The 9,926-nt window shown below is 38.7% G+C and overlaps 1 long non-coding RNA gene across 1 annotated transcript; it reads left to right on the top strand.

The window, feature by feature from the left end:
• The first annotated feature begins 7,046 nt into the window (after positions 1 to 7,046).
• LOC125768197 (uncharacterized) lies at positions 7,047 to 9,640 on the top strand. Its single transcript, XR_007418858.1, has 2 exons — positions 7,047 to 7,677; positions 7,891 to 9,640. It is a non-coding gene; the product is annotated as an uncharacterized LOC125768197 (long non-coding RNA).
• Positions 9,641 to 9,926: the final 286 nt, after the last annotated feature.

The following is a 9,926-nucleotide window of genomic DNA, read 5'->3' as shown; positions in this document are numbered from 1 at the left end:
TTATGACCGCAAAACTTACAGTCAAAAAGCTGCACATAATTTCGCTACGCTCCGATTACTACCGAAGTGCTTGTTGCAAATGGTTGCAGTTCCAGTTACTCGCACATTGTCACCGGTTCGGGTTTTTGGAGTTTCGAAACAGTATTTATGTAGCGGATAATCGCTCAGTTGATTTATGTATTATGACATCTGTCCCCGGTATCGGCCGCAAATTGGAAATAGGTCACTTTATGAGCATTTAGCAAAGCTGGAAAGGCAGCAAAGGAAGGAATTAGTGACTGGCGGCGGTAAGGTGGTTTGTGTGTATGAACCCGAGCGCCACGCTACATCGCAGGTCAAATGTTACGCCTGTGTCAAAGAGTAACATTGGCATTAACATTGTGAACGTGAATTAATTGCTACGGCATTTTGTGTGTTCGCTTTGCTACACGCGCGTACCGCAACGGTCAGGGCCACGGGATTACGGCGGAAATTGCGTCGGTAGAGATTGTACGCTCAATTTGCCCATTCACTGTGACATGGGTGGATGGATTGTTGTATGGCTACTAAATTTGGTTGTTGTTACGCTGTTGCCTGAAAATTAAGAACACCGCTGGACATGTTAATTTGTAGTGCAGTTGAGTGGTAAGTGGAGCGAAATTAATTTGCTAGTTGCACCTTGTGCGGCACCTGAGCTACCATGCGCTCCATTGGGATTGTTGCGTGAACAACCATGCGTCTCCATCGGGCGATAACACTTTTTTAACGATTAAGCAAATCAAACTTAATTTTTCCTTAGGACAGATTATTAAGCTATTTTTATTAAATAATTTATTTGATGGTTCCTAAAGTTCCAAATTCAAACAAACCCGTATTCGTTCAGTGCCAAAAGACGGCAAAAAGCATGGGAAAATAAGAGCCATTCCCCAAAGTAAAAGACGTAAAAGAAAATGGCTGTTATGGAAACTGTTTGGTAAATTTATTTTAATACTTTCAACCAGTTAGCACACCCATGGATTATTCAGTTTAATTACCAAAAATGAAAGCAAAGCACCCTTCAGCCAAGTCGTGCTTACCAGCAGCTTAACGGCACTGCTTGGTACCATTACGTCCACCTAGCATATTGAGCTATTTTCCATTATGGAGGTTTGAAAACCAAAAAACAAAAAAAAAACAACGCCTCCCTTCACAGATTAACATTTCACTCGTTGGTGCTGTTTTCTAGCGACTGCAGCGTCCATGCAGCCATAGAATTGTTCATCAGGGTGTCAGGTTCCGTTTCACTGTCGCACCTGCTGCGGATAACGCGCTGGCTCATGTTACAATGGGTATGGTACCGGGGTGGGCAACTGCACAAGGGTTTCGATTGCACCATTACAGTGAACCCATATTGTCGTTAGCTTTTGCAAATAAACCCCTTTTAAACGATCCGATTGCGGGGGAAAGTATGGCAGTGGAACAAAAGGGAAAGCAGGGCGCGGTAGGAAAGTGAAAAGGTCAGTCTGTAAAATGCATCAGATTGCATTAACGAATACCGTGTTTGTATGTGTGTGTGCGCGTTTGTTTGGCATTCATTGTCGAAACTTTAGTGCATCACAATCGAGCTGCACTCGATCAGATGTAAAACGCTAATTGATAAGTTATATGCATTTAATTAAACCATAATGGTTGAACACAGCAAAAACGGGATTTCCACCTATTGGGTTCACATTTGGATGTCGTGTGTGCGTGTATGTGTGAGTATAAAAAGTGCACAATAAAACGAGCTTCGATGGAAAAAGTTTTATGTGCATTTTCCTTTTGATTGAGCTTTTTTTTATTTCACATAATGGACTTTTGCTGGTTGGATAAATGTACGAGTTGTGTATAAAAAAAGACAAAAGTGTAAAGAAAAAAATATTACGAAACAGTGGCAATTAGTAAAGGAAAATGATTTCGTTTTTTTCATTTGCTAAATAGCATAAAAGAGCGAATGAATTTATGAGTTTTTAACAATCTCGGTTCGATTTAGTAGCAAACCAATAGGAAATGTTTTTAATTACACATTGTTTGCCCAATTTATTTCATATAAAGTGGCAAACCAAGACGGATTGTAATGGAAAACGAAAATATTTCACAACAAACCAATTACATTCTTTTTTCTCAGCGACAAATTTGATGGAAAATTATTCATATTTTGCTTCAAAGTAAAATTAAAAATAAAATGTTTTTATGCAAAAAAAAAATTAAGATGAAAATAGTCAAATCGTTTCGGTCATTATCACTTTAAGCGAACGAAACGATCAACAATTTGTTAATTAACTCAATAACTAATCAACACATTGTATCTTGACATCATACGAAAGAAGTTATTAATGTGGCCATTAAAAAATCGTTAATATTACTAAAGCTTTTAAAGAATGATTTTGGAAAAAAGTTACCCCAAAACTAAATCATGGCTAGGCAGGTGCTTAGTAGCTAAAAACGACAAGACATTGGCTAAACGAATGGCACCAGTTACAAAGCTGAGGCGAAGGGAAACGTTTATGCGTTTCCACCAGCGTTTCGAGTGCTTTATAAACCAGTGCGGAAAAAGGGATTAACAACCGACCGAAAATTTATGACCCGACAAGTGGGTTGATGTTTGTTTATGATGTGCAGTTGGGGGTTTTGGGGTAGGGGGGGTTGAACCATCCTTTTTTAGAGGGGTAAAGGCAGGGAAAAAAAGGGAACAACCATGTTGATGAAGCATATCACCCAACAAACCTCTCGATTTCGTGTTGTTTCATTGCCCCTTAATTGCAGTTGCATCCGAGGCGATTAAGAGAATGCCACAGGAAGGAACAAGAGAAGAGAGAAAGAGTGTTGGAAAATGTAATAAATAACGTTTGCTGGTAATATAGAAATAAATTCTGGTCTGACCTGTCATAGTTAGCTGGGAATGAAATAGGATAAATAGTGGTTCGACCGGTACCCGTTTTGATAGCAAAAGCAATTAACTTTATAAAATATGTTTACCTAACATTTGTTCACCGAAAGCAATGGGTTTTAATCATGTGTCGAATATTGGGCCAAATGTTCGCTAGCAAACTCACCACCAGTAAGCTATTATGATTTGTTATTTTATACGTTACTCGCTCATGATTTCATGAGTTTGCTGACGTAGAACCGTAGCGTGCAGAATGGATAAACAATTCATGCATTATTTATTTTACTTTACATTCATTTACTCTGCACTGTGTTTCTGTGAATGTGTGAGAGAGACAAAGATACAGCGAATGATGTGTTTACATTCTTGTTTCCAGTGGAAAATGGCGTCTTCAACGATCTTCGCCAAATAAGGTCCAAGTAACAGTCTACACGAAGGCATCTCATGCACAGGCTAGAACACACTGCTCGAAGAAGCGAGTAGTTCATTGAAAAACGACACGTATTGTAGTGAAGATGGTTGCGCTGAGTATGAAATTTATGTTTGACGGTTGCCACTCGCCGCCCACTACTAGCGTCATCGTTGACTAGGGGAGCGCTGATGGCAGACTATGTAAGGCACGAAACATATCCCATATAGACACGTGGATTTGTGTGAAATGAAAAATCATCAAAATTCTGAACGAAGAAAATGAACTACAGCTTGCCCAAGTCGTTACGAAAAGATGAGCTGGAAGGATTTTTCCTAACGAGAAGCATAATTTCAATTTAACATTTCAATTCCAAGATTTTCAAGCTTACAGGTGTTAAAGGAAGTATAAATTTTGTTATCTTCATATTCGTTACGCGTATCTGTCGATCTGGTCAATCCGATGTGCTTTGGACTTAATCAGGTGTCGACTCTACTTCTTCATTGGAAGCAATTCAAGTTCTTCAACAGTCAAAGAGTATCAATCTGGCCCTCGTTACCCGTCTTTCATCCGTATTTCATCTGCTTCTGCTGTGACACATTAAATTGGAAAGATTTCAGACTATTTCAGACGATAGTTTTAATATCAGTTCGGCCACTATTTCAACCGAAAGTTACGATCCTTGATAAAGCTCCAACATCAAACGGATAGACTTGGGAAGAAATATTTTTTCATCAGTAGCTAAAGGGATTGAAGTCCACTTTTCAAAGTAACAAAATGTCCTACTATTCATATCAGAAACCTACAGATTTGTCAAGATTACTTTTATTTTAAGAGACTCAAAAAAGGAAAGATTCTTGATTCTGTTGTGTGGTTTGAAAACGGAGTTGGAGTTTCGTTCCGGAACTCCAGAGTCTGCCGACTCCGAACTCGGCTCGAGAGTTGTGGGTTCTGAGCCGATTCTGAAGTTTTTTCCATCACAAAAATGTTGATATTTTAAAGATGATTTCATTTTTTTATTGTTGTATAGCTGTACATCATTTAGACAAGAAATTAACTGAAAAGATTTCGAGTTAAACAATCTGAACTGTGGCCGCTCATTTCGAGAAAAAAAGACTTTTATCTGTTCAGAAGCTTCAACATGGCATTGACAAAACTACAAAAAAAAACATTTCTTTTTTCTAAATGGCCTCGCCGCTCACCTTTAGTTTAGAAATTTTCTTTTTCTGTAATGTCGAATTTTATTTTCCTTTGCTTTAAAAAAAACTCCTATTATGAGTCCACAAAACGAGACAACCAGAGCAAAAAAATAAAGACACGGTACAGATCAGAAACATAAAACAAGCCTCAAGTGTACCGGTAAAAGGGTTGATATTGCAAAATCACTTTACCAGTCCACCAGACGGTTTTGGCTGGTTGGTTGTCTTTTTTTTGCTCATTCTTCCCTCGCTCTACAAGGGTCTGGCTTTTGTTCTCGATTCTTGCCCGCTCACGAAACACCTTTTTCCCCTCAGTTCGGTGTGCTTCAATGTCCATAATCGTTTGTTACACTTCGGTGCGTACGGTTCTCGTTATTGAAATTGGATCATCCTTTTCATTACAATGCGTCGCTGTACGTAGAGACCGAGTCCCAGTTGGCAGCGAATAGGAAAGGGTACCAAAGGGCCTTACGCATTTCCGTGGGGGACAACCTTCACCGTCACATCCATCAGTGGCGTTTTCCAGCATTAAGGCATCGGTTGTAGCCTTGCTGCAAAATTCATTGGTTTCGGATAATAGGACAAAAGTTTTGCTTCGTAGGCCTATTTTGTTTTTCTCGTATGCTTTGGCCGCTGCCCTTGCTTGACAAGCTGTTCCGTTGAAGCATGAGCAAATAATCCTTGCCCGTAGGTCGAATAGAATTGAGCAAGACCAACAACAGCAAAAACTTCTTACAAACCTCACCCCCCAAAAAAAGGAAAGATCCACTTCAAGATTTTGTAACAAAATATGACAACGTCAACAGGGACCGGCCAGTTGTTCGTATCGGTATTGGGTTTCCTTTTTTCTTTCTTCTTTTGTACATCCCAGTGGTAATTTTTTTTTTTGCGAAATATGAAATAATTACAATAGAACTCAGGAGATGACAGATTTCGCTAGTAGAAGAATGTTTCCTTTTTTGTACTTCTACCGTTTACTTATCATTTTTTACAAACTGCTCATGACAGTATGAAAATTTAGATTGTTTTGAGAACCCCTTTTTTCATGCAGAACAAAAAAAAAACAAAGAAAATGAACGATTGGTGGTGCAAAAATGAATTTTAAAGAGCAACTGCTGGGCGAATGTAGCTTTTTGCCGTATCGAATTGGGTGAGGAAACATTTGCATCGTACATGGGTTTTCACTCCGTCGCCGTTATAAACCTTTCGGAATGTTTGGTGAATTTTTCTCTCAATGGCCGTGGCACTTAAGCGTTATTTGTCTAGATAAAACGGAACGCTTTGCTGGGTGAGTGACTTTTTTTATTGTTCGTTTGAAACGCTTATCTGTTTTGTGCTGCGGAAGAGCAAACGCTATGTGGAGTTAGATCCATTTTCAGGGCTCGAGCGTTTCAAGTGCAGGGTAAACAGATTGGATTGAAAGTAAACGGTTGCTTCAGTAGGCACCATTTTGCATGAAAGTTGGTTATGTGGAGGTGGAGTAGGGAAAAAAGGTTTTATTTCGGGGTATTACTCAAACATAACTTGTTTTTTTTTCCTTACAAAATGCGATTAGATTCCATTTACCTTTCGTTGGATAATCAATCGTTTTTTCGCGAAAAACCTCCCACACCACCCACTCAGATTCACAAGTGGAACGTTAAACAAAATTTTCCCCTGACAATCAAGAATCGAACCGTAACGCGTGTGGACCATGCTTGAATGGTTCTTAATTAACTACGGACAACGACAAAAGGGTGGTCCACTCGCAGGGAAACCGCGACTGAAAGTGAACGGATGAAGTTTAGCTTCATGTTCGGGCGAAGGGAGCAAAAATCGGGCTGGATAATAATATGATTAATTAAATCTATGCTTTGTTTCCACAAAAAAAAACCAAAGCAAAAAAAAACTTTTGCCCATATTATGAAAGCGACTGGGCGCCTCCATCACGTGAAGCACGTGGCTTCATAGAGTTGTACGTTACGCCGGATCGAACCAATTGGCTATTGATTAGTTTCATTCAGCATCAATACAAGCACCAACCGGGTACTGCTGGTAGGAAAAATGTGTTGCTTAGGGTGTTGGGTGACATTTTTTTCTGGTTCGTTTTTTTGTGTAGTACAATGGCGTATTGATGGTGCGTTTGAAACACATACCCGCATGAGCTAGAAAAAAGGGGACGGTAATTTGATCACGTATTGTTTCAAAATGTCCAGATTGAAGCAACGGGCATCAACCAGCATGGGATTGGAATTTGGTACCGATTGGGTGTTAAATATTTGTGATCAAATCAATGCTTTGTTACCGGAATTGGGCGAGTTATTTGCTTTATAATTGCTGCTTTTGATAAATGAGACATTGAGGAAAGAATGTTATCGCTAAATGCAAACGGAAAGTATTATTTAGGTAACATTTTGTTTGATTAATAACACGACGGTGATGAGCGAAATCAAATAATAAATTCAACTTTAATTAATTTAAATTCTCTTAAATGAACGCTCATTAAAAGCGTTACAAAACTTAGAATTTTTTTTTTGTTTTTTTTTAATTAATTTTTATATTTGTAATTATCCTTCTGTTATAGCAATAAATGAGTAAATAAAAAGGCAAAATAAATTGCATGAACATAAAATGAATGCAATCAAATACATTCTCAAAGAAGCAAATGAACTCACACACTCGGTAGGGGAAAATGGTGAAAAACCCCCGAACAATCCGAAAGAACTTGCGCAGTTTGAACAATTCCATTTCTCCTTCCGGTACAACATTCGTGCATGCTGTCAGTTTGGGTTCGGGTTTTTGGATGATTTTCCACAGCACCCAACGAGCGACGAGCTCTTTGTTTTGTGTTTATCATCGCTGTTATCATGATGGCCGTCGGCGTACCATTGTCGACGTATTTGATAGTAACTTTCGATGACTTTCGAGAGATACGCTGCAAGGCTTCAATGGTCGGTGGCTCATCCTCGGCTGCCAGCACCATTCATGGGCCTTTGCTGATAAGTGCTGCCAAGTTTGAAGTGATCTGGCACGGGACAGTTTCGAGCATTGTTTCGGCCTCGCTGCCGATATCATCGCGGTGGGAAAGTGTTTTGTATCCTTTCCGTTACTATGAGTGGTTTGTTGTTGAGAGACTGCTTGAAGATTGAAGATTTGTTTTCTGCTTATTACAGCTGCTGTTAGTGATGATGACAAGTACAACCGTGAGTGTGTGTTTTGTTGATTAGTTCGGAAAAATATTCCTTTGTATACCTATCAAATGTAAATTATATTTTACTTAGATTTGAGGTACAAAAAAAATCAAAATCAATCAATGATGACCTATAATCAAAAATCAATAACTACACCCATTTAATGATGACTGGAATGTTATTTTTTTTTCTTTTCATTTTTAACAATTTGACCACATCATGTAGCGTGTCCTATGACCAGCCGAACAAAAAAAAACACCGCTCTGTCGCTGACTTTTCATTAAAGTTTTGATAAATGATAAACGTTGGAAAGGGACCTCAAAAATAACAACAGGAACGAAATCACTATCATCGAGCATCATCCTCTTGGCTTGGTTTGCAGCTGTGGCACCCTTACCAACGGCAACGGAACACAGAATGGCTTGGCCGACGACATTGGAGCGCGGGAAAATTGTTTTGCTTCTCGGTTGTTGGCACACCCGGTACAATTTCCGTGGCCGCTGGGTCAGAAGTGAAAAGTCACGCTCTCCTACTGTTGGCGATTGTTTCATTTTGCTGTGTTTTTTTTTGTTAGACATTTTTGACTTGTTTTGGGGTTGTTTGATTTTTATTGTTTTCGCAAAAGGAAAGATAGCAAACGTTATTTTCCTGTCTGTATTTTGATGGCTTTTGATAGATGAGAACGTTCTTTTCAGAGTGGGTGGAAGGAATGCGGGAGGAGTTTTTTTGTGTGCAATGATCGGCCTGTTATTGGTTTATTGATTTTTTTTGCAAAGAACACAAAAATCATTGTGGCTTCCTGAAGCTGTTGAAGCTTAAGTTTTTTCTTCAGACATATAATGAATTCTGTTTCGAAATGCTTTTGCAACTTGAAAAGAGAAAGTTTGTAAGAAGCTTAAACAAATATTTATGAGAATCTTTAAAAATTTATTCTACCGCATTTATTGGATAGGAAATGATTTCATTCGAATATATAGGAAGGATGAACAAATTGAAAATTTGACTAAGGCAGCAAAATAATTATTAACATTTTGCCATTTATATTTATATAGTAATAAATATTTTATGTATTTTTTATTTTAAGCTTAAACTGAACTGTTGAGATTGATTTCAACATCGTTCCAAATTTAATCATTTGTCCCACTTTTATACCATGAAACAAAAGCATGGTCTAATGGTATCTTCATATCAAAATAAGGAAGTACATTAACGCACAAAAAAATGTCTAAAACGAAGAAAACATAAAAGCAAAGGAAGTTACGCACAGTAAAACTTACCCCTGGAAGCTGTATAAAGTCAATGCATAGTGCAGCACAACACATCATTACAGTAGAAAACAAAACAAAACAAAAAAACTACAGAAAAAAGAAAAATCTCAGCTGCAAATGAACTCCCCCAGGGGTGAGAATTTGCCGCATCAGTCACTGAGTTTCGAGTTTACACTTAAAAATGCTGCCAATAAGAACAGCAGCAAAACGAGCAAAGCGCGCGAGAAAGTTTATGAAGCTTCGCTGGAACAAATTTACATCCAACGCCTTTTTGGCTGACGGGAGTGAAACCGATGCTTCTATCCTTCCGACCATGATCACCCGTGATGGGTCGTTTTATATTTTATCCTTTTTTTGTTGGTTTTGTTTTCTTTGTAGCTCCCATGCAATGTGGTCTTCCGGACAGCGAGAGAGCTTGTTGTGTGCTGTGTGTTCACCCCACCGGTTGCCTTCGGTTGACCAGCATTCTTTTACATTTGAAGCGCTACCGTGGAAGTAATGGACACCAAGCGAAGTAAGGGAACATGATGCACAAAAAAAAAATAAAGAAGAACTGCACAAGGAAGGAATTTTCAATCCTTTAGCAAGCAATAAAGTGAGAGCTTCTACTTGAAGCCATTAAATTTAAAACAAGATTATGGTTGAAATATTCCCATATTTGTGGTATTCGAAACCAGTGAAAAGGCACAACTTTTTTCAGTTTTTTTAGAAAGTAGTAATATAAAAAAAAGCTGAACAGTACGACTTTATGCCATAAATTGTGGGGCTATTTTAGCTGACAAATTCCACGAAAGCAGCCATAGATTAACACACACCATGTTCTATGAGCGAGACAGAGCGAGAGAGCATTGAAAAACAAAAAAAAAAGTAAACCAAACCACCCTCAGTTCCCTCACACACAGGCACACAGAGGAATTATTATGGGTGAAGAAATAGCTCCCAGCGTGCATACCGTGACCATGGCACGTGGGAAAGAATGACCACTGCCGGGCA

Source organism: Anopheles funestus, chromosome 3RL, assembly GCF_943734845.2.
Source record: "Anopheles funestus chromosome 3RL, idAnoFuneDA-416_04, whole genome shotgun sequence".
NCBI lineage: Eukaryota > Metazoa > Arthropoda > Insecta > Diptera > Culicidae > Anopheles > Anopheles funestus.
This window is presented reverse-complemented; position numbering and strand designations above follow the sequence as displayed.